This window comes from Ixodes scapularis, unplaced genomic scaffold (genome assembly GCF_016920785.2).
Source record: "Ixodes scapularis isolate PalLabHiFi unplaced genomic scaffold, ASM1692078v2 PGA_scaffold3__209_contigs__length_174095766, whole genome shotgun sequence".
NCBI classification, from domain to species: domain Eukaryota; kingdom Metazoa; phylum Arthropoda; class Arachnida; order Ixodida; family Ixodidae; genus Ixodes; species Ixodes scapularis.
This window is the reverse complement of record NW_024609868.1, coordinates 7,550,882-7,574,753: the sequence shown is the minus strand read 5'-3', so window position 1 is coordinate 7,574,753 and position 23,872 is coordinate 7,550,882. Positions and strand designations below refer to the sequence as shown.

At 45.6% G+C, this 23,872-nt stretch overlaps 1 protein-coding gene and 1 non-coding gene across 2 annotated transcripts in view; one reads left to right on the top strand and one right to left on the bottom strand.

Moving 5' to 3' along the window:
- The window catches only part of LOC115322206 (arylsulfatase B), a 61,197-nt gene that overhangs the window by 35,686 nt on the left and 1,639 nt on the right, over positions 1 to 23,872 (bottom strand). The window lies entirely within an intron of this gene.
- On the top strand, positions 23,700 to 23,772 carry Trnak-cuu. The gene has a single exon. It is a non-coding gene; the product is annotated as a tRNA-Lys (tRNA).

Here is a 23,872-nt window from a genome sequence, read left to right as displayed (position 1 = left end):
GAGGAGGGCGTACGATTATTCACGGAGGGAGGGTGGGCAATGGGTAGACACCAGAAGACCCTTTCCATGGTAAATTTGCAAAAGGCATCGACGAAGATGACTTCCAGACCCAGAGGGGTGAGATGTCGAGACGTTGGCAGGGCAGGTGTTTTGGCACGGCAAGGACGCCGCTGCCCCCAGTTGAGGGGCGGTCTTGCTGGAATACGGAGAATTGTGCGAGATCGATTAATTGCCCATTAATTGCCTACCGAAGACTTAGACGTCCAGCCATGTTTCGCACACAGCGAATATTGTATTCGGGAAAGATTACTTCGGTGATTTAAAGTCAGGTAGCTTGTTCTTTAGGAAGCAAACGTTAGAAAACCAAACATGATTGGAGTCTGCAGACTCCAATCACGCACTTCTCGCACGACAACTACGCCGAACACGAAGTTGTGCGAACGGCGAACGGCTGCCGATGTTGTCGCTCGCCAGAGGCAGGTCGGAGAGCCGCTTGGTAGAGCTCGTGATGATGGTGGGGAATGCAGGGGCTCCGTGCTGCTTAGGGGATGGGAAAAGGTCATCGGCCAGGGGTGGCAGCTGACCGCCGCACAGAGCCACTCAGTTGATAACGAGGAGAGGCGTCTATACAAAGCAAGAGATAAAATTCGCATTTCGGGTTGAGCCACAAATCACAAACATCACATTGGAAAGCGGCGACATTGTCGAACACAGACCGGGAACAGCGGGGACAGGTGAGAGAGGAGTCAGAGTTTGAGGGGTACATCACCAGTGATCAGCAATAGCAGGATTAGGTGAGGTTTATGGCGAGGGTGACGAGTGAAGAATGATCAGCCAGGAGGTCGCTTCCATGGACGGCGATGTTTGATAATGATGCTGCAGCCAGAAAGTAGCATCATATGTGCTTACGGTTTGTCGACGATAGGTGATATTTCTATCGAAAGGCCAGTAGCCCCGTTAGGCAGATCAGAAGATGGAGAGTTGTAAAGGCGCGCCGTCATCTAACCTAACCTCTAAACATGCTGAAGAAATTCACTGGCTAGATCCAACATACCTTCTAGAAAACTGACCAGGTATGTCGAACATTCATCTCGCGGGGGAAAAGGACAGGCAGGTCTAATGCACCTCCAAACACAGCTTTGTTCTTAACCACATTGGCCTGTGGTTACTGAAAGCAACTGGTTTGTAATCAACCTCGTAAGGTGAAGCAATAAAGTGTCTGTGCATTCTTTTTTTTTTTTTGCATGGTTCATGAATAGCAGTTTTGAAATGCTTTTACCGCGACTTTACCTCTACCTCTTTAGACTATGTTTATTGATCTTCGGTTTATAATTTTTTATGCACATGGCTTGAAGGCTAACATCCAAACTGTTTGTATTACCGTGTGTTTTCGCTAATACCCGTCAACAACCGCATGATTGCATGTGCTGTTTGTAACGTTTTCGTATCAATTGTACTATGTACAGCGAAGATAAACAGTTGTCTGCTTGAAATAAGCCTTGTGTACATAAATAATTTACCTGTGATTGTCGTCCGGTGGTGCGCACGTCACGACACTCCAAAAAAAAAACACGTGTGTATACTTTTCCGCACAACACTCGGAGAGCCAGTCACCGCAGCTTACGGTTTATCCTCTCCGCCTCGTTGGCATGGTAAAACGGTAAAACAAATGCTACCGTGATGTCGGGTCAAGTGCCTCGCCCCGAAGCTCTTATTGCGTCGCGGGGCCCTAGCCCCCACAGTTCGTCAAGTCATCGTGACTGGCGCCAGCTGCCACGACGGGCACCGTGCGCTCGCATCTCCAGTCGGCTGAACGGAGTTGGCTCCTCTCGCCAGTATTCGAAGGATACATATAATATGCACGGGGCAAACATGCTTGGAACACGAGGGAGACGCGCACGCAAACAATTCTGTCCCGGTTACACCAAGTAGCCCGAGTGGTGTACTGTGTATCCTTTCACCGGTTACATTCTCGAAAAACGTAGCGTAAATATTACGCCCGCAACGTCCTAAAGAAATTTAAAAAAAAAAAGAAGTTTAGTCAGTGGTTTTATACGAGAGCCAAAAATACTTTAGAACACCCGATAGTTTTGATTCCTTTCCACTTAATTCTAAGACTTTTTTTTTTTATTTTGAATGTTAGATTTTGCTATGCACCAGACTGCAAAACGATTATTCTATCTCAATTCTTTATACCTCTCGTGGAGAACGTCGGCAGTGAGGAAGGACAAAGTCGGCACAACGTCTCAGGATTACCCTGAAAGAAACTTTAAAATCTATGCGGAAAGCAAGTCGTCTGCTTCTTTTGCGGGGGTTGCGCTGACGTCAGAACGACATCGAGTTCTGATTGGCTCCGATTGGAAGGATAGTGGGTAGAGTTCAAAGCAAGCTGCCTCGAGGTCTACCCACTATCGTTCAATCAGAGCCAATCAAAACTCGACGTCGTTCTGACGTCAGCGCAACCCCCGCAAAAGAAGCAGACGACTTGCTCACCGCATTCCCTGGTTTTCAATCGCGAAACACACTTTCACGAACCTTCATATACTCTAATATGAGCGGATGAAAACATTGTGTCAATCGCGTGTCCACCGAAACTGAATTGTCGATTAATATGAAAGTTTAAGGCTCGCCATTAACTAGAATTTATCATCGGAAGCACCAACCGCCGATATGCCATCTGCACATGTACAAATGCCCGTAGCAGTCGAAGATCTCTCCTCGAGGTTTCAGTTTGCTATTCCTGAAAACGGTACCGAACCGATTTGGTATATCGGTTGCCGGTTCATTTTTAACGGTTTCGGTTGCGATTCGTGTCAAAAGAAACGATCAGTCCTGTTCTGGTTACGGTAGCCAAAAAAAAAAAAAATCGCTCCTAAACGGTTTCTATTCGGGTCACGGTTAAGGCTTGAGTTCCTGATAAAGTGAAGCAAAAGGTCAATTGTTCATGACTTCATCCATGGATGCGCACCTGATTATAATCGTCTATAGTCACTGACCGAAATCAGGGTGTGCTGAGCCCCGTGCATATTATAGTCGCTCCACAGCCAATCAGGTTGCTGCGTTAGCAGATAAGAATGCTATACACAACCAATCACGATGCAAGAAGCGTGAACATGATATGTCTGTCACTATAGTCAGTGACTAACTATAGTCTGTTTTAATAGTTTACAGAGACTGTTCTTAACCTACTGTGTGAAGGCGAAAGAATCGTCCTATGGCCTAAAAAATGTGAAGGTAAAGAAATGTGCGTGCCTACATTGTTACGAATACATGAAAGGGTAAACCGCCCCGTCCTCCGTGTTTTATCTTCTCATACATGTATTCGTATATATTCATGAACACGCTCGTTTTACATTGTTACTGCCTGCGTCGTTAACAGTGATACTTGAGGGCCATGAGTAACTCAACGATGGAGTAAAATTTGACTCCAACTTGCAGTCAAAAGTGCATTTAATATGCATCAGACGCGTTTGATGTTTTGTACGGTCCCATTTGCCAGATAAACGGTTAGGCCTCATGACAGTTTATAATATTGGCACGAGGCTTTGTCGGCACCAGGTCCCAAAAGCTCCAACAAATTTATCTGTAATCCCGATAATAAAAAAAAAAAAAAAAAGAGTACGCGGCGTTTAAAACGCGCAGCTTTTGAAAACAATAATAAATATGTAATCTAGGTTTAATACCCCAGTTAGACGCGTTAATTGAGTGCACTTCGCCTTTAGTGTCATTTCTGTAGTGCGCCACACGATTTCTTCCTATACACACTTGGCTTCAAGCAATGTTGGCTTTTAGTGAGTTTAACGAACTTACTTCACTTGATTAAGTGCGTGGTCTCGATAGTATTTTTTTTTTTTTAAGAGTAAAACATAACCCCACAGAAACCAAAAACTTGACGGAAATTTTATCTGAAAAAGAATTAGAAATTCGTGAAAGAGAATACAGAAAGGAGCGTTATCGCAAAATTATAACGGCGTGGGACTTAGACTTACATTTTACGCTGACCTTTACCAAGATTATCGCCGTGGTGAAGCGATAAAAGACGACGACAAAGTCGGTCATTCCAGGGTTATATTGGAGGGGAATAGAGCCCATATTTGCGCCAGCATGTAGCTGTACGAGACAAGACGATAATCATGATCTAAAGCAGTATCGGGCCTCCTCGTAGACCTCGGTGGGACAGAGCGAAACGCCAAGGTTAGATCATATTCCTCTTTATCTTGGCTTGCGACGACCGATCGCTCAATAATGTAACGTTGTTTTGTAACGTGTCTTTATTAAATAAACAACATATTGCGGGGACATTTATGTGTTTACTTTAACATTTTACGTGTACGATAGTACTTTACCCATCGTTATTGACATCATTTGCGAGTGACACTATTTTTTCCCCGTGTGCCACCGAAGCACTTGAAGTGAATTCGGCGAAGTTCCACTCGGTTAAGGTGCACTAAATTAGCCCGTCTCACAGGGGTATAAACTTTTTAATACTTGTTTTCTTTTTTTTTTTTTTAACGTGAGACTTTTTATGTCAGAATTAATTTAAGTCTCACTAATAATAAAAAGCGAGAGAACATTCGTATTTTTCAACCTGTCATGTTTAAAAACGCGTCAATCTTTAAAGCTTTTTTCAGTGGCTGTTTATTCATGCGGAAAACACTTTATATGTGTTTTTCAGACGTATTAAATTGACGGGAATCAAACTGAACAACATATTTGAAACAACCGTGGTCATTGTCAGTTTAAGAAATGCAGCAGAGTAGATTCCCGGGCAAATTACTATCGCTCCACCGCCAATCAGATTGAGGTACTGGCAATAAGAACGCGGGAAAGCGTATCAAAAAGCAAGAAGCGCGATCGTAACAACAGACCCTGCCCTGCGCGTCTTAAGATGTTTGTGGCGGTATCCATATCAACTGTCTTTTCTTTATTCCACGAAACACGGCGGACGGGTTCGAGAAACTAAGGTTAAACTCCCGGTTAGAAAGAAACAATGTTTGAATGCCTACCTGTACCTCGAGCCTTGAACGGTGTTTGGCCGCCTCAAACTCGGCTCCTCTACTAAAGATACAAAAAACACGCGTGCAGTCGTTGCGCTCTTGAGGAGAGCCCTGCCCCCACACCTGCCGCTGATCGAGATAAATATAGGATGCCGCGATAAAGATGCCCGCGGTTGGTCGCGTTTGCTATCTGGACCTCTTTCAACCATATTCCTCGCGCTGCCTCTAATCTGTGCATGGGCGCCGCCATGGCGGACCTTCAGTCTTTGTTTCCTCTTGTTTCGTTTACTTCACTGCATCATTAGCGTAGCAGGCCAGGTTATTGCCATTTTAGATGCTATCGTGTCCTTCTCCCAAGCATTGGCCTTTGTGGAGGCTCGACAACGCCCGTTTCAGATGTATCTCAGTAAGACAAGTAAAGGTCAGCAATGGCGGCTGTAATCTGGCGCGTATTCGAAGTCTCTTATATGGACCATTTAAACGCGTCTTATAGACGCCCCTTTTTATTCCTCAGGTTCCCACGAACTGAGTCAAAAGAAACAATTATGAGTGGTGAAAAATATTTTACTATACACACAAAATATAGAAAACATACTCCAGCTGCTTCTCCAAACAATCAGAGCACGAATTTAGGCAGTTATGACGTGAAGAAGCTTTTGAACGCTTTCCCCACTCCACCCCACCCCCCCCCCCCCCCCCCCCAAAAAAAAAAGAAAAAAGAAAACGCTTTTTCAGGCATTTTATTAAAAGTTCAACAAGACTGTCAGTCCGGATAGACATTCTTCCTGGAAACCTATCGCCGAGAACGCCAAGCCGGCCTTCCCGAATCTTCATGCAGTTATCTCCATACACATTACATGCCCGTGGCGTGTGGTGGTCTTGCCGACGCATGAGGGAATGATTGAGAAAACCGGCGACAACCCTTCTGCAGGGCATTCAAAAGCCTGTGTCACATCGTAACAGCTGTAAATTTCTGCGGTATTTGTGGGATGAAGCAGCTAGAGTATGTTATTACATTACGTTTATAATTTCAAAAAATTCGTCACTGTTTCGCCTTTACCCAGTTTATTCGAACTTGGAGAAAAAAAGAAAAAAGAACCTCGAAAGATATCCTTATCAAAATTACTTCAGACCTCGTTCCTGACAGTTTCCATGTGGATGGGCGCTGTACTGACGCGCGGTTCTCTAACTAGTATGTTGCAACTATATGGCTCCTGGAGCGCGCGTCTGCTTTTCCGCGTCTTCAAATATGGTCCTTCGATTCCCGCGTGACGACGTCATGGAGGCGTCATCCTGTTGGCGATCGCGATCCTGGCAGCGAGCTCCAAGCGCGGACGCCTGTCCTTGCTGCAGGTCGCTCTCCAGGTCGACAGTCCACGGAAAACTTCCTCACCCAGCAGTTGAGAAGCCCAGAGCCATGGAAATACAAATGCGCTGCCGCGATGACAGCGACACATGCGTCCGCCTGTGGTACTTTGTCGAAACTTCCGCGACAACCGCCAGGATCGCGACATCGGACAAATGATACGTCGGCTCTTGTGACGTCATTCGTCGCTACTTCGGGACCCCTTTCGATGCACGGACGGGCACACAGTTGGCTAAACGCACCGGTTCGAAGAAATTTCATTGAGAATAATACTTCCATCGTAAACCGGAGACACGGCAAAATAAAATAAAAAACGGACAAAACAACAAGTCTCAAACACAGCTTCTAGTTTATTTGAACACCACCGCTTTTATATACACACCACGACCCTCCCCTCCAAGGCCGAAACACCTCCTTTCCACTCCATCACCGACATGTCAGACTGAACCAATGACACATGCTACATCCAACCAAAAACTGACCCAGACGACCTTTCTTTTCAAATCCATGATAACAGGCATCTCAAACACAAACCCTGCTAACGCTGAAAACACCTCCCCCCCCCCCCCCCTCCAAATAAAAAAAAAGAAAAAAAAATTGTAAGATACATGGTATTTTCTGCAGCAACGAACACGCTGTTAATACGCATTATACAAAAAACAGTCTGCAGATAGTGCCTGAGCCTTGTTCCTTTCTTGTACGAAGGTCCCGACACATTGGTCGTCAAAAACTGCCTGCAGCCGACATGTTCGAAGCGGGTACCTAAGCGGGTCTTTTGGATGCTGTATGGGCAGTGCGGCTTTACGCTGCAACAGACACGCAGACATTACTGAGTAGTGCACGCAGAAAACTCCCTCCCATGTTGGCCTTCCTACAATTAAGACCGATCAAGTAAACCGAGACGCACACACATATTTATTTTACGTTGATTAGAAAAGAATTGCGGGATAATTATATGCGACGTATTTAATCGTGGCGTACAAATACATACATCGTATTTCATTTTTATGTCGCAGCGAAAAAACGTTCAGGGATATTTTTCTTTCTTGATGTTTTTGTGTGTGCGTGTTTCCTTTTCGAACGCGTAAGTTAACCGCACGTCGCAGAACGCTGTCACTTCTCCGGCTTATGATGCCTCAACAAAACACATACACAGCGGAATGTGGTCCTAGCGATGAGGGCAGGATGCGAACGTTTGACCGCATGACGTTACCTGAAGTCAGTAACCATGGTATTGTGTTTGCGTTTAAACATTGGGAAGTTAGTCACTCAGTCCCAATGGCCGTCTGATGTCTTCGCCACGAGAAAGTCAGCCAGTGCAGTAGCGCTCTTAGCGCGCACGGGGTATTTTTCCGTGCACCACGGAGTAGTGACTAGTGTTACACGGCCGTTAGCCAGTACGATGCTCGTCCGGATAGAAACGGGCAGGGTTTGGGAACTGCACCCAAGATTCCTGGGTTCTGCAGCGCGAGCTTTCCCTGCACGTACTTGGAGATGTGGTGCGTTCAAGGGATATTGAACCGAAATTTCGAGCTCACAAAACAAGGCTGGACGGATAGCCGGGACGCTGCAAAACCCCGAAACATCGCTTGAACAGCGATATCTCTAACGGGTCGCCGTATTTTTGGAAAAGAAGTGCGCGATTGAGGGCACGGCCGACGAGACCGACGAGACAAGTCACGTCACGATTCTCATTCCTTCTCCTCCTTGCTTTGTCCCCCTTGAGCCGGCGAACCGAAGACAGGCCGCTTCACCTCATTCTTATTTTTTTTTTAGGAGGGCAATCACTTCATAGCCCTCGATTGATCGCGCACTTCTTTTCCAAAAGTACGGCCATCCGTTTGAGATATCGATGTATGAGTGATGTTTTTAGAGTTCGTAGCATCCCGTTCACCGCTTCTGCGGCCTTCTTTTGCGAAATCCAAATTTCGGTTCAGTATCCCTTTAACACACCGGAGCACCGATCCCCCCAGCTGAATCAAAACTTGATGCAACCGCCGAGTCGTGCGATCCTGGGCCGGCTTGCTCGAAGCAGAGTCTCAGTTGAGACTGCTCAAAGAAAGCGCTGTCAAGGCTAGCGCTCGAGCTTAAGCCGAGCCTCAGACGCTCGCGCGCCCGAGCCTTGGCAGCGCTTTCTTTGAGCAGTCTCAACTGAGACACTGCTTCTAGCAAGCCGGCCCTGATGTCACGATGTTTAGTGCGCCGAGTTTACACCATACCTACTGACCCAGGTTTTGGCTATGTTACATGTATTCACTAACTGTGGGTACATGTAACATGTAACTCTCTCTATCTCTCTCTCTATCTTTTTTAGAGCGCAGCTCTTAGGGGCCCGCTTCCGGCTTGAGCGGCGTCGCCGTCGCCGTCGCCGTCGCCGTCGGCGTAACCGCGCGGTGCATCATGGGAAATATCCCATAATGCACCGCGCGAGCCCCCCACCGGGGTCACGTGACTTCGTGGGGAGGCACGTGACCCCCCCCCCGAGGGCACGTGACCCCCCGAAGTCACGTGACTCCCCTGAGGTCACGTGACCCCCTCCTCGAGGTCACGTGACTCCCCTGAGGTCGCGTGACCCCCCGAGGTCACGTGACCCCCGCCGATGTCGCGTGACCCCCCGATGACGCCATCGACACTGATGACGTCACCGGCATCCACATCGTCATCGTCATCATCACTGATATCATCAGTGATGACGATGACGATGCGGATGCCGGTGACGTCATCAGTGATGATGACGATGACGATGTGGATGCCGGTGACGTCATCAGTGATGATGACATCAATGGTGATGACGTCATCAGTGACGATGACGGTGTGGATGCCGGTGACGTCATCAGTGATGATGACGATGTGGATGCCGGTGACGTCATCAGTGATGATGACGATGACGATGCGGATGCCGGTGACGTCATCAGTGATGATGACGATGACGATGTGGATGCCGGTGACGTCATCAGTGATGATGACGATGACGATGTGGATGCCGGTGACGTCATCAGTGATGATGACGATGACGATGTGGATGCCGGTGACGTTACCGACCCAGCGCCCTTCCCTCCTCCTCAAGAGCTGCGCTCCAATTCGGCGTTACAGGGAGTTGTAAGCGGCTTTCACTTTTTTTATTTTATTTTTAGCGACATTTGTTAGTGGTATCTTTTCCGGGAAATAGAATGATCGTCCTTCCCGAAAACTCCCCGGGTACGTCGTCGATCAGATGATCGCTTCTAACCACCGGATTTTAACCTGCGACTTATGACACCAACAATCGTACGGTTAAGAGTAAACCTCTCTACCAACTGGGCAATTCACGGCACTCGGTGGGAGGTGATACCACGAGGGCGCCGTATTGTTGCCCCAGTAGACCTCCGGTGGTGCAGTGATTTGTTCTTCAGCAACGCACCAGTGACCGGGTAAGAAGATTCTTCTTCAGAGAAATGCTTGTAATACACTTGTAAGACCCTGCGCGCACTGTAGAAAGTGGTACAAGTAACAAAAGGATCCGAGACAAAAAGAAAAGAGAAAAACCGAAAGCGCGCGGGGGTTTCCCGCTAGCGGTCGGTAGCGAGCGAGTTTGCAAACAAACATCGGTGAATTCCCAGGACAAATTGGAGTGAATTAAAGGCGATATGTGCTCTATTTCATTAGCGCATATCGCCGTAACGAAAGTACGTATTGTTCTTTCATACAGCAGCGTGGTAAAGTTTCATGTTCAGGGCCACACCTACAGATAAAGAATACTAGTTAATTCCACTGTGACATCATGTGATTAATGTTGACAGGATTCCCTTGTCAGACAGACAGGATGTCATGGAAGGGACCGCGGTCAGCCCTTGATAAAACTTTTTTTTTTTTTTTCTTTTTGGAGGGGGGGGGGGGGGGGGGGCATTGAAGGCTCCTTGTCGTCCGAAACCACTACCTTGGAGGCAAAGTGCCAAGCCTACAGGAAAGTAATTTCGGGTTCGAAAACATCCACTTCAAACTTTAAGCTTCATCTCAGTTGGCGTCTCAAAAAAAATTTGGAAAATGTATTGCGCTATCAGCATTTCTGTATTTGTATTTCTGCCCTCCTTAAAATGTATTCCTGTATTTGTATTTCCAAATAATTTTTGCCTCTTTTTAAAATGTATTTCCGATACGTATCCCGATACATTTTTACAGACATATTTCAGTATCAGTATTTTAGCTGCTATTTTAATGTATCCCAATATTTGTATTTCCAAATACATTTATGAGTATTTCTGCCCAACCCTGATTTCAGAACCAATCAGAGTTCGGCGTTCTGACGTCACCACAAACCCTGCAAAAGAAGCAGACGAACTTGCGCTCCGCATACGAGCCCTGCGTACTGGATCCACGCAGTGTGTCTAGCATGCGTTACCATCGCCGCCCGCGCGTCTTGCAACGCCTCACAGGGAGCGCGACGCTAGAACCTGGCAACGCCAAAACGCACTCGTCTGCAGCTTTGTGGCGTGTCTCGTCAAGTATGAAGGCCCGTTCACACTCTTGCGACCGAGTACGACTGAAGGCCCGTTCACACTCTTGCGACTGCTTGCGACCTCTTGAACCTGGGTTCCTTAAAACTTCTTAAACCAGAGAACACACTGGCGCCATCTATTGGGAAGCAGTGTAAACTCGGCGGTCCGGCATATTTTTTTTTTCATTTCTCGCGCAATATCCTTTCTTTTTTGGCTCGAAAAGCTTTTGTCAATGTTATAAACGAGCCTTTCTATGGGTATTACGCACATTTGACCTCGGAAATCCCGCAAAACCTTCGCTTTTGTGAAACGCAGTTCTAGGGTCACCGCATAGATGGCGCCACAATGGCAGTGTGTTCCCTCATTCTAGAAACATTTAAGAAGTTGTAAGAGATCTCGTCTCTCTCAGTCGTACTCGGTCGCAAGAGTGTGAACGGGCCTTGAGAGAGACGAGATCTCTTACAACTTCTTAAATGTTTCTAGAATGAGGGAACACACTGACATTGTGGCGCCATCTATGCGGTGACCCTAGAACTGCATTTCACAAAAGCGAAGGTTTTGCGGGATTTCCGAGGTCAAATGTGCGTAATACCCATAGAAAGGCTCGTTTATAACATTGACAAAAGCTTTTCGAGCCAAAAAAGAAAGGATATTGCGCGAGAAATAAAAAAAAAATAAGCCGGACCGCCGAGTTTACACTGCTTCCCAATAGATGGCGCCAGTGTGTTCTCTGGTTTAAGAAGTTTTAAGGAACCCAGGTTCAAGAGGTCGCAAGCAGTCGCAAGAGTGTGAACGGGCCTTGAGCGTGCGTTTAAGGCACGTCGGTGATACGATACATCATGCGCAGGCATTGTCTTTTAGGTAATCTTGGCTGTAGTCGACACCCCAATTTCCTAGCAGGCGCTGTAGACCGCATGGAGTTGTCGCAGCTGATGGGCAGTTTTGTCAGCGCATGCAAGAACCGCGCTCTCGTTTTTGAACCCTCTCTAAGGTTCTAAACCGGGAAGCTCAGGGACCTATTACGATTGCATATTTCAGAGTCCTGGGTTGCCATTGCGCGTGTTACTCGCAAGCAATGATAACTGGAACGTTTCTGTTCACTTACTGCTGTTTTGTGATTATTGTGTTTTGTTTTGTATACATTTTTATTCTGGAGTGAAATTGTGTCGTTGCTGCCAAAAGGTTGGCATGGCCCTGTCTGTCAGGCACTTCTTCCTTTAGCCGTGTCAGCTGAAACATTTCTGTACAGTTCTTACTCAAATAAAGGTATAAACAAAAAAAACTACCAAATAACTTTCTTTTTTTTTTTTTTCTTGCACTGCTTTTTCTGTTTCTGCGTTTGTCTTGCTTCTGCTGTAGAAATCTCATCGGTTCTTCTTTTTTTTTTTTTTTTTTTTTTTTTCTCTCTTTTTTATGTAATTTATGTTCGGAACGTTGTTTGATCAGATTATTTCTTTGTTCACTATAAATCGTTACCAATATTATAATAACGCTAGATATGAACATATGTGCATGTTGCTGTTTTCTTTTTTTGTTGGTGTTCTTTTTTTTTTTTAGAATTCATATTTTCAATAATGAAGATGACTGCCATGGCAAAGTTCGTGACCCCCCTGATATTTTCCTGGATTTACGCTACTGCCTGCTAAAGACGCCGGCTCTCGGCGTCGTGTGCTCGAACGTTGGCGGCAGTTGGCGTCGCGACTGCTTGCGCCATCTCTTGTATCCCGTGCGAAACGGCACCGTGTTGTTTGAAGACCGATGGCTTCGCTGCGCTTCCGTACGAGCTAAGCCTTTTTCTTCTTTTTGTTTCCTGTTTTTCTCAGGTAAGTTCGCTTGTTGCAAATTTTATGGGGAAAAAATGCACCATCTGTGGGCAACGCTGCACAAAATCGTAGCGCGATAGCCTAAGAAACGGATTTTTGCGGTCGATTTAAAGAGCCTGGCCGCTATTTGAGACACCCTGTAGATTTAAGACTTCGACCGCGAGGGAGTCTTGCACGTTTCGCAATAGGTGGTATTCACTGAGCGTGCAGGTTCGATTTTGCCAGGGAGCGCCACCGTCGATCCGCCATCTCTGAGGTCGCTGTTTGACTGGCTTGGGTACGTTGGTAGTATGTGTTAATTTCACGTCGTTGAAGAAGCTTCGTTCAACAGAAGAAAGAAAAAAAAGTTTATCTCGGGCGCAGGCCGTTTTAATTTTCTTGTTGCCGCCGAGTACCGTGTGTAAACGCTGAACCGCATGTAAGCGATTTAGCGAGCGACGAGACGAGACGAGCGACAGCGGCGAGACAAGCGACGGCGACCCGCTTCGCTGTTGTTCGGTCAGTCGCGCGACGAGGCAAACCGCATGAAAGCGACGGGAGCAGGCGACCACGGTGATCAGCGACGATTTCTAGAAATCCAGAAACCGACCGACGCGACAAGCTACCGTGAGAAATCTCCGTCGCTCGTCGCCGACACTCGTCGCTGTCACCGTCGCTCGTCTCATCGCTCGCTAAAGCGCTATCGGCGCGTGAGTGACCGACCGACAGTGAAGCGGGTCGCCGTCGCTTGTCTCGTCGCTCGCCCAATCGCCTACATGCGGTTTATATTTAAATCGTTTGGGCGATGGTTAACTGCGTGGTTTTAAAGCGCTCTAACCACACTCGCAAAAAGCCTATTGATGGAAACTATGCGAAAGTGGGCCTTTTCCTCGCCCCAAAAGTGGTGACTCACCAGTGTGAGCGGACGGCAGCCTTATAACTTGGAAGAGGCACCGCGGAAACAGCTGACGGAGTCGGAGAAGCGGCCGTCTTGCTGGCGACCTGCTGCACCAGTTGCAGCGGTTGCAGGAGTGTGCACGCGCGGTGCAGATCGGTTGTTTCGGTCGCTTCGGTCACAACGGACGCAGTCGCTGTGACCGCCAATGAAAAATGCATTTTTCAGAATCTGCGCACTAGGTGAGCCGCACGGTATGTTTCTGCACAAAAACGAACGCAGAAGGCCCGACGTACGATACGGAGGCGATGGAGCTACACGGCCGTAGTGAAAAAAATCCGCTAGAGAAAAAACAAAACAAATTGCAAAACAAAACAAAGCGTAACCACACCGTGCTACGAAAACACCAAAGCAGAAAAATCACAGTTCTTGCACAAGAGCTACCGCCGTGGGCACGGCGCGCAACACGGAGCGCTGCATGGAGCCGATGGCGCAACGCGGCCGAGGTGGACAAGTCCGATAGCAACAAAAACCAACTAAAACATAGAAAATTTTCCTACGGCGCTTTAAAAGCACAAAAGGATAAAAATAACTCTTAGCTTCGCCCCAAAAGACCCTTCAAAGCTAGAAAATGCTGTTAAACCACGCTGAAAGGTCCGGCCAGATGACACCCGACACCCACGTACGTTAGAAAGAGACCTCGAAGATAGCGACCGTGGTGGTCGATGCCAGCGCACCTAGCGAGTGACGTCAAGCGAATGTCACCTGACACGGCTCCGAAAGCCAGCCACCGCTTTTTCCTTCCAGTTATTTTTAGGAAATATTTGTCAACTGGTTTGCAAAATTCAGAAAGGAACCAACTTAGGACTAATATGAGACCAGCACACACAGAACACATTGGAATCAAATGGAACCAACAGGATCTACAGAGTCGATTTCACCGAAGTGTTTACTACACACGCGAGAGGCTTTCGAATTTCGCTTTCCTATTTTCAGTTTGATGAGACCACTGATCTCTATGACACTTGCTGGATCTCGCATCCCCGCTTGTTCGTTGGTGCGGCCACCAAACAAATCATGCATGTCAATTTTTTTTTTTTTTTTTTTTTTTGTTAGCGTTGCAGGGGCCGGCCGCAGCGTGCTAAAGACACGTTTTCTACTCGTTCGTCCTCATTCGCCGAAGACATTATTTAAGATCTTTATGTGAGGCGTGGTAGTTGCCGTTGAAAACACCTAGCAATTTTTACGAAAGCGGAGTGCCGCAGGGGAAAAAGGCGGCGTGTTCAAAGCTTCCTTGACACGCCGATGTGCTGTGTGTCTCTGCCTTCGCACACTTGGATACCGATCAAGAATCGACGCCGTGTGAATGTGTTTTCCAAGTGCAATGACCGTGAAGCCGTATGTGCCTCTGGATCAGCGTCTTCCTTTACTCCGACGACTATATACTTGCGGCACTCGCGGTCCAGAAACGAGCTTAATCCAGCGCCCAGTAGCGACGGAAGAGGGGGGGGGGGGGGGGGGGGGGAGGTATTTACGTCTTTTTTTCGTCCTTAGACAATTTGCAGAATACTGCGCACAACAGCTCCTCATCACTGATCAGTGCTGGCTCATTATCAACCTACTTAATTGCACTTAACGTTTGAGCGCGGCTCGTCTAATTGTGATTGGTCAACAGAATGCACACGATCATATGGACCCCACTTCAAAGGTTTTTTTTTTCTTTATTTTGCTTCGCGGAAAGTTCCGCGAGGGGGGGCAGAAATAAAGGCTTGGTGCCTGCCAAGGCCTCCTCCTCCTCCTCCCCCCCCCCCCCCCCCCCCCCCCCGTACAGTTCAGCAGTGAAGTACAAAAACACAGTGGAAAATACATCAGAGAACAAAATTCGCCATTAACCAAACCGATCTGTTAGTAGAAAATAGACCGAAAAAATTTGTGCAACATTCTAGAAATATATAATCAAAATTGGAGTTTCATATATTATGAAAAATAAAAATAAAGTAAAAAGACACTGACAATCAAAAACGGCCAGAAACAAAGACATGCTTCCGTTGTGGACTGCAAGAAATAAAAATATACAATACATCGCATTAAAATCAGGCACAACACAGTGGTATTAATAAAAAAAAAAAGAAACAATAAAAGGTTCTTCTCTCACACTTAAACATCAAGAAACAAGGAATGGAAATGTGCACAAAAATCAAAGACATATTTATAACACTCCTGAAGTTTACGGCACTAACAAAGGTGGAAAAGCAATTTCACTTGTCACGAGCATCCTTCTACAAGCACATTTAAAGCTATTAAAAGGTTGATGGAAATCTACGGACATATCTTTTCTAGTCAGAGTTTTATTTATCTGGAAATTTAGCCTTTATCGGCCATAGTTAGTTCTTATTGCCGGCATCTTCCTTATTGGGTTTCGAATATTGTACGTGCTCAGATTGTATGGCGGTGAAGTGTGGAGCTTGTTTCTGTGTGTCAATTGTAATATTTTGAAATAAAATACTTTATCTGCTTTTAGCATATTATATTTATTAAGAAGTGGCTGCGTGCTTAAATTTCTTCTGTCTCCTCTATAATTTTCATACATACGCAAGATTTTCTTCTCCAAGAAAATTAGTTTGTTGTAATTAGTTTCTGTCGTAGTTCCCCAAACCAAGATGCCATAGCTCATTTTTGAGTAAAATAGAAAGTAGCATAATGTTTGTTTAAGCCAGGTCGGTAGTAAACTGTGCACTTTGTATATGCTTCCAGTAACTCGGGACAGTTCAGCGTTGAGCCTATTAACATGAGTTGACCAAGAGAGGTCCTCAGCGAACCACACCCCCAAAAGTTTTGCTCTGTAGCTTGCTCCAGCAACGTACCTTCAAATGTTATGTTGATAGAACTGTGCTCGCGTTTGTTTATCAGCTTAAAAGTAACATATTTTGTTTTACTGGTATTTAGACCTAAGCGATTTGTTTCTAACCATTTTGAGAGTTTTAAAAGATAATCATTGGCTAATTTCTCTACGATTTGCTTTGTCTCACCAGAAAAAAAAAAACATTTGTGACGTTTGCCTACATTATTAACTGGGGGGGAACCAGGTATTTCCGCTATATCGTTTATCTACACAAGGAATAGCAGAGGCCCTAGAATAGCGCCTCTGCTATTCTCGCCGTCTTGTACCTTTGCCTTCGAAAACCCTCCTAGCTCCACAGCGTTGCTCTATTCGTGTTCCCCCATGTGATCCATCACAGTAGATTTGGAACATAGCCATGGTTAATAGTACATCAGGGCACGTGCAGTCCCCCACCCTCCCTTTATTGATCGCAGCTCACCACAACAGCTGGACGATCCAGAACTCCGTGGCCGATATATATATATATATATATATATATATATATATATATATATATATATATATATATATATATATACAAGAGCAGTCAAACCCGTACGGATGCTACAATGAGTGAAATTCACGCTAGACTAGCAACCATTGAAGGTGGTGTGGCTAAAATAAACGCCGTGGCTCAAAAGGTTGAGGCTTGTGACCAAAAAGTCACGGAATTGCAAAACTACGTTCAAAGGCTGGATCAAAAAATTGACAGCTTGGAAAATGGAGGTAGGAGTAACAACCTTGTCATTTTTGGTGTACACGAGGAAGATAATGAAAAGACTAAAGATCTGAATCAAAGTATTGTGGAAAGGGTTTTTCTTGGTAGACTCGGCGTTGCTGTTAACACAGTCGAACGAATACATCGGATTGGACAAAAGAATAAAGAAAGAAATTGCCCTCTCATAGTGAAGTTCTATGACTTCAGCGAAAAAATAAAAATTTTGACCAACTGCATTAAGCTTTCAATATCGGAAGATTTTTCCTACCGCACTCGCCAAATCAGAAAATGTTTGTGGGAGAGTGCTAAAGGAAACAGAATAAACAAAGATAAAGTGTCACTCGTGTACAACAAACTGAAAATCAACGATGACTGCTATGTTTGGGATGAAACGGAGAATAAACGAGTTAAATGTGGTCGGGATCACGCCTCGCGACCAGATGTGCAAGATGCCAGTGCCAGTGCATGACAACCTGACAAAAACATAACCGAAGAATTGCAGCTTGTAAATCTTAACGCCCGAAGTATTGTGAATAAAATCGAAAAATGATAACATGTGCTGTATTCTTATGACCCACATGTGCTGATAATAACCGAAACATGGCTTCATCCTGAAATAAATAGTTCCGAGGTAGTTCCACCTTCATATTCAATTATACGTAAGGACCGGGAGTCAAGGGGAGGGGGCGTAGGAATACTAATTAAGAAATAAAATGGATATACTGTCTTTGATGAACCTCCAAATACAGAGTCCGTCTGGTGCAAGCTAAGTTTCGGTTCGACTCAGTTTTTGATAGGCGCTGTTTACCGTAAACCAAACGCTTTTGTATCAATGTTCTAGAAGCAATGCATGATTTCATATTAAAACACGCAAATAACCGTATCAAATAATTATTGCAGGTGACTTTAACTTACCAAATATAAATTGAAGTGAGCAGACGTTAAGCAACAGTCATGACCGACACGTCGAACTTCTGAGTACCGCATTCAGCGCCGGCATAGAACAGGTTGTGACAGAAAACACTGCAGGGTGAAGCAAGGAGACGCCAGGCTCTTTAAATCGACCGGAAAATTCAGTTTCTTAACCTATCGCGCTACAACTTTGTGCAGCGTTGCCCACAAATGGTGCTTTTTTTTTTTTTTTTTTTTTTTTTTGTAAAATTTGCGAAGAGCGAAATTACCTGAGGAAAAAGTAAGGAAAGAAAAAGGCTTAGCTCCTATAGAAACGCAGCGACGCCACCGGTCTGCAAACAACACGGCGCCGTTTCGCACGGGAGACAAGAGATGGCGAAACAAACGCCGCCAACCAGAGCCGCCAACGAACGAGCATACGGCGCCGAGAGCAGGCCTTTTTAGCAGACGATATTTTCGACTCAAAAGCGGCGCGCGTTCCGCAGGCGGCGACAGTCGTAGAAACAAAAAAGACAGGCGCGGTAACAGCAAGGAACTGCAGTTCCTTGTCTGCTAAAGGGCCGGCTCTCGGCGTCGTCTGCTCGTTCGATGGCGGCAGTTGGCGTCGCGACCGCTTGCGCCATCTCTTGTCTCCCGTGTGAAACGGCGCCGTGTTGTTGCAGACCGGTGGCGTCGCTGCGTTTCCATAGGAGCTAAGCCTTTTTCTTTCTTTACTTTTTCCTCAGGTAAGTTCGCTCTTCGCAAATTTTACAAAAAAAAAATGCACCATCTGTGGGCAACGCTGCACAAAGTCGTAGCGCGATAGGTTAAGAGACCGAATTTTCCGGTCGGTTTAAAGAGCCTGGCGTCTCCTTGTTCCACCCTGTAGAATAAGCTACAAGGAAGGATCAATACTCGACCTGATATTCCTTAACACCATTGATCTTAAATACAGTGTATCCATTCATAAAGGAATCTCGGATCGTAAGTTGGTTTTTCTGTCTTGCTTGGTACCCTGTTGTAAAAATAAACATGATGTTAACAAGGTTGCTTTTAAGGATTATTTGCATAGTGAGGGTGAGTCAGTTATAGACTATCTCGAGAGTTCACTGGACGAATTCGCGAAACAGAGGAACATCAATGAGGTTCCTCTGCCGAATTGCATGGGTATTCCCCTCTCACATCATGAAATTCAATAAGTCTCATGAACCGAACGACATATATTGTACGTACCCCACGGTGTCGCGTTATCTGAACAGGATTTGAGAAAGGTCTCAAATAGCACAGCATATCCAATATACAGTCTCGACGATAGTCACTTCACGACGAACGTACGGAGCCCAGCTTGTTTTAGGGCACGTGTTGAGGAGAGCTGCTTTTTTGTACAGCACCAAAGCCAATGAACGAACGTGTGTATTCCGTCCCCACACCTCGAACCCAACCCTATCAACCATTTCTCGCGAAGACCCGGAGCATAGCCGGGAAGGCTTTTCGGAGATTATCTCAACAGAAATAATTCTCGAAGAACGTCGAACGTGGCCGGCGTCGCTGGCTACTTGACGTTCGCTTTCTTCGTTCGTTTCCTGCGAAGACCGAGCAGACTACGAGCCCTTGTATTCCCTGGTTCTCACAGTGGACGATAACAGAGAAAGGGTAAGCATCCTGAGCAGGAAAATAAAGTAAAAACTTTCAAGAAAAACTGGCGAACTCCGAATGCACAGTGCAGGTGGGGAGTCGCGCTGAACGGGTTTCCACTGCTCAGGCAGGTGGCAGAAAATTCTGGCTAATAGGGGTCACTCGAATCGCTAAATGGCGGGACCGAGGGCCCTGGGGCACTGAAGTAACTGAAAACCCAACAAAGTCAGGAGAGGCACCCAGGGTTAAAAAGAGGAAAAAACGTAAGAACAGGTATATACAAACAGCACAATCAGACATTGGATATATTAACATGCAGGGTGGTAGAAATAGGTTAAAATGGGAAGAGGTAGAGGAGCAACCAAGAAAGGAGGATTTGATGGTGTATGGGTTAATAAGAAACACATCTCAGAGACATGGAGCAGCCACCTTGCAACCTTGACTATGTGTGGGAAGAATTCAACAGAATGGAGGGAACGAGGAAGGGAGGTGGAATTGGAGCATTTATTAAGAAGAATATGAACTTTCAAAGGATCAGAAAGGAGTGCGCCGAACATTTGTGGCTGAAAGGAAAAGTTGCTGGGGAATCAACAGTCCTTGGAGTTGTTTACTTATGGACAGGGACAGGTGCTAAAGAGGAAAACAGAAAAATGATTGATTGCATATCAAGAGACATTAGTGAACTAGGGGAAGGCTCCGAAATAATTATTATGGAAGACATGAATGCCCATATTGAGGGTCTGGATGGGTATACGGACTCAACTGGAAGCATATTACTAGAACTGGTGGAAAAACATGACTTAGATTTATGTAATACCAGTCAGAAGTGTGACGGGCACCATCACATATCCATACTCCTTACTTGGGAAACTGGCAATCTACATTCAACTATAGATTACGCACTCATGTCACACAAAATATATGGTAAGTTACAAATAATGAAAATAGATGAAGAAGGTTCCAAAAGTCTTGGTAGTGATCACAAACGTATTAAGCTGAATTTTGCCAGAGAAGTAAATTCTGAAACTAAACAACATAATTCAAAGCAAACTTTCTGCAGCGACAAAGAGTTGGAAATAGTGGTTGAAAGAATAGAGGCAGCAGTTTCAGGGCGACGGTATACAGATTGGACCTATGAGATCCTAACTAGGCTTTTTGCTCTAGAACTAGACAAAGTTCAGAGTAAACGAAAGGGGGAGCAAGGACATAGACCAAAAAGCTGGTGGGACAAAGAAGTGAAGCAAGCGATACAAAAACGTCAGGAAGCCTCTAGAGAACACAGGTATTCCAAGCGTAGTGGGGAGTCCGAAACGGAAGTAAAAAGAAAATGGGACAATTTTATAACATGTCGCCGAGAGGCATCCAGTTCGATCAATACGAAAATTCAGAGAAAGGGTGAGGAATGGATGAGTAATGTAAGTAAGAAAGATAGAAACGCTGCCAAGAAGTTTTGGGAGCACTTGAACTCACTCGGTGAAACGACGCAAGCTAGACAGAGGTTCATATTCTCGCATCAGGGAGATCAATTAGAGGGAGATGATGAGATACAATATATAGGAGCAGTGATGGAGGAGAAATTTCGGGAACGGGTTCATGTGGAAGATAGGAGAACCGAAGGAAGTAGCAGTCCAGTTTGTGACATCGCGGATTTTGGACAAAGAGAATGGGAAAAGGCGGAACGAAGAGTCCCGTCGACAGGCACAGATGGTATCCCTATCAAGCTGGTGAAGAATTTGGGTCCTAAATCTAAGGCAAAACTAAGGGAGGTAGTGAGTACCATGATAACAAAAGGAAATATTCCAGATGAATGGAGGCTTAGTAAGATGAGTATGATATATAAGGGAAAGGGAGATAAGTCTGATATTAGGAATTATCGTCCAATAACCGTGACACCGGTTATTTACAGGTTGGTAATGCAGATTACAAAGAACAGACTGGAGGAATGGCTAGATTGCGAGGGCATACTGGGAGAGTTACAGAACGGGTTTCGGAAACAAAGAAGGTTGGAGGACAATTTATTTTCTCTAACACAGTGTATAGAAATAGCGCAAAAAGAAAACTGACAGCTCTTGCTGGCATTTCTGGATATCAAGGGTGCCTATGACAATGTGAACCAAAGGAACCTGTGGGACATAATGGAGAGCTTAAACCTAGATGAAGGACTAACAGCACTATTAAGGAACATTTACAAAGATAACAAGGTGATTATAACATGGGAAGGAAAGGCGACAGGGAAAATAGAGATAAGACGAGGCCTTAGGCAGGGGTGCCCGTTATCGCCTTTGCTGTTTATGCTGTATCTGAGTGGGCTTGGATTCGACCTTTTTTACAGTAAGCTAGGCCAAAAAATTCAGCAATCCTTACCGGGATTGATGTATGCGGATGATATCGTACTAATGGCTAACAACAGGACAGAGTTGCAGGAATTAATGAGCATCTGTGGTAGGGAAGGAGAGGAATTAGGTTTAGAATTCAGTAGCGAAAAATCAGCAGTCATGATTTTTAACGAGGACGAAGTTGAGAGGCTGAAGATACAGAATATTACAGTTGAGAGAGCTAGTAAATACAAGTATCTAGGAGTATGGATATGTGATGGTGCAGAATATCTCAGAGAGCATGAAAAGTATATAATAGGTAAGGGCAACAGAAATGCAGCTGTAATGAAGAATAGAGCACTTTGGAATTACAACAGGTATGAGGTGGTGAGAGAGATTTGGAAAGGGGTCATGGGTGCCTGGCTTGACTTTTGGAAACGCAGTGCTATGCATGAAATCCGAAGTGCTTGCGAGACTAGAAATAAAACAGCGCGGAGTAAGTAGACTGGCTTTGGGGCACATTGCAAAACGCCAAACCAGGGAGTACAAGGAGACATGGGATGGGCGTCATTTGAGAGCAGGGAAGCGGTGAGCAAGATAGAATTTGAGGATAGGTTGAGGCAAATGGATGGGGAGCGATGGGCACGAAAGGTTTTCAGCTATTTATACATGAGGAGTGTAGACACAAAGTGGAGACAGCGCACTAGGAAATTAAGAGGAAAGTTTTTGGGCTATAGCGAAGATACGGAAGAGCAAGTCTCAGTTAAGAAGAAAGTTAACGCCACAGAAAGAGATCGGTGGCTAGAGGGAATGCAGACAAAGACGGCTCTGGAAAGCTATAGATTAAACAAAACAGTTATTGCCAAAGAAAGCATTTATGACAATTCTAGGGGAAGCTCATTGTTGTTTGAGGCGAGGACGGGTGTTCTGCGAACCAGAACATACAGAGTGAAGTACCAGGAAATGGATGCAGTGTGCACTGCTTGTGGAGAGGAGGACGAGACGGCTGAGCACTTGATACTCTACTGTAAAGGGCTTCACCCTATGCCTACCGAAGACAACATAGATTTAATAAAGTCATTGGGTTTTCGAGACAGCGAAGGGAGAGTGGATTTCAAGACTGTAGAGATTACCAAGCAAAGATTAAGTGAATGGTGGCAGAAATCGAGAGAAAACTAGGTATTTGCTTATTCACCGATGCCAAAGGGGCTTTCATAGCCTCACTTTCTTTGCACTGCGGAGTGAATATAGATTTCACATTTAAATATTCTAAGCTTAAATGGTAAAACTAAACGGCTAGGTGGCGTAAGCTACCGCCCGATCCAAAGGGCTCAGCCGTATTCATCCATCCATCCATCCGGCGGTAGCCGGAGAGTTGTGGAGAGGGAAAGGAAGGCCGGGGAGCACGCAGAAACTGGAGAGAGGAGGTTTCACCCTCTCCCCTCCAGCGTTCCGTCTGTTTCCTGCTTCTCAACCCCCAAATACTTTGCTACCCCATTGAGTCTTCCCCCCCCCCCCCCCCCCCTCCTTCCACTTTAGCAGCGCGAAGGCTGGAGAGAGGAAGCGACGTCCTCTCTCCAGATAATGAAAACTCGCGGTGTTCCACCGATGTAGCACTCCTTTGAAACCCTCGTTTTCAAAGTTAAAAAGAAAAAAAAAAAAAAAAAGCTCAAATTTTGAGAGCCTATGGTTATGAATGCTGTTAAAAGCGAGTTCTTTCGATCGCCCGGCTAGCTCAGTCGGTAGAGCATGAGACTCTTAATCTCAGGGTCGTGGGTTCGAGCCCCACGTTGGGCGTATGTTTTTTACACATACTTTGCTATTTCATTGTCACGGTTTTTCTTGCAAGGGTCATAAATCTCCTTTCAAAACTTCACACACTGCTTTTTGAGAAGCT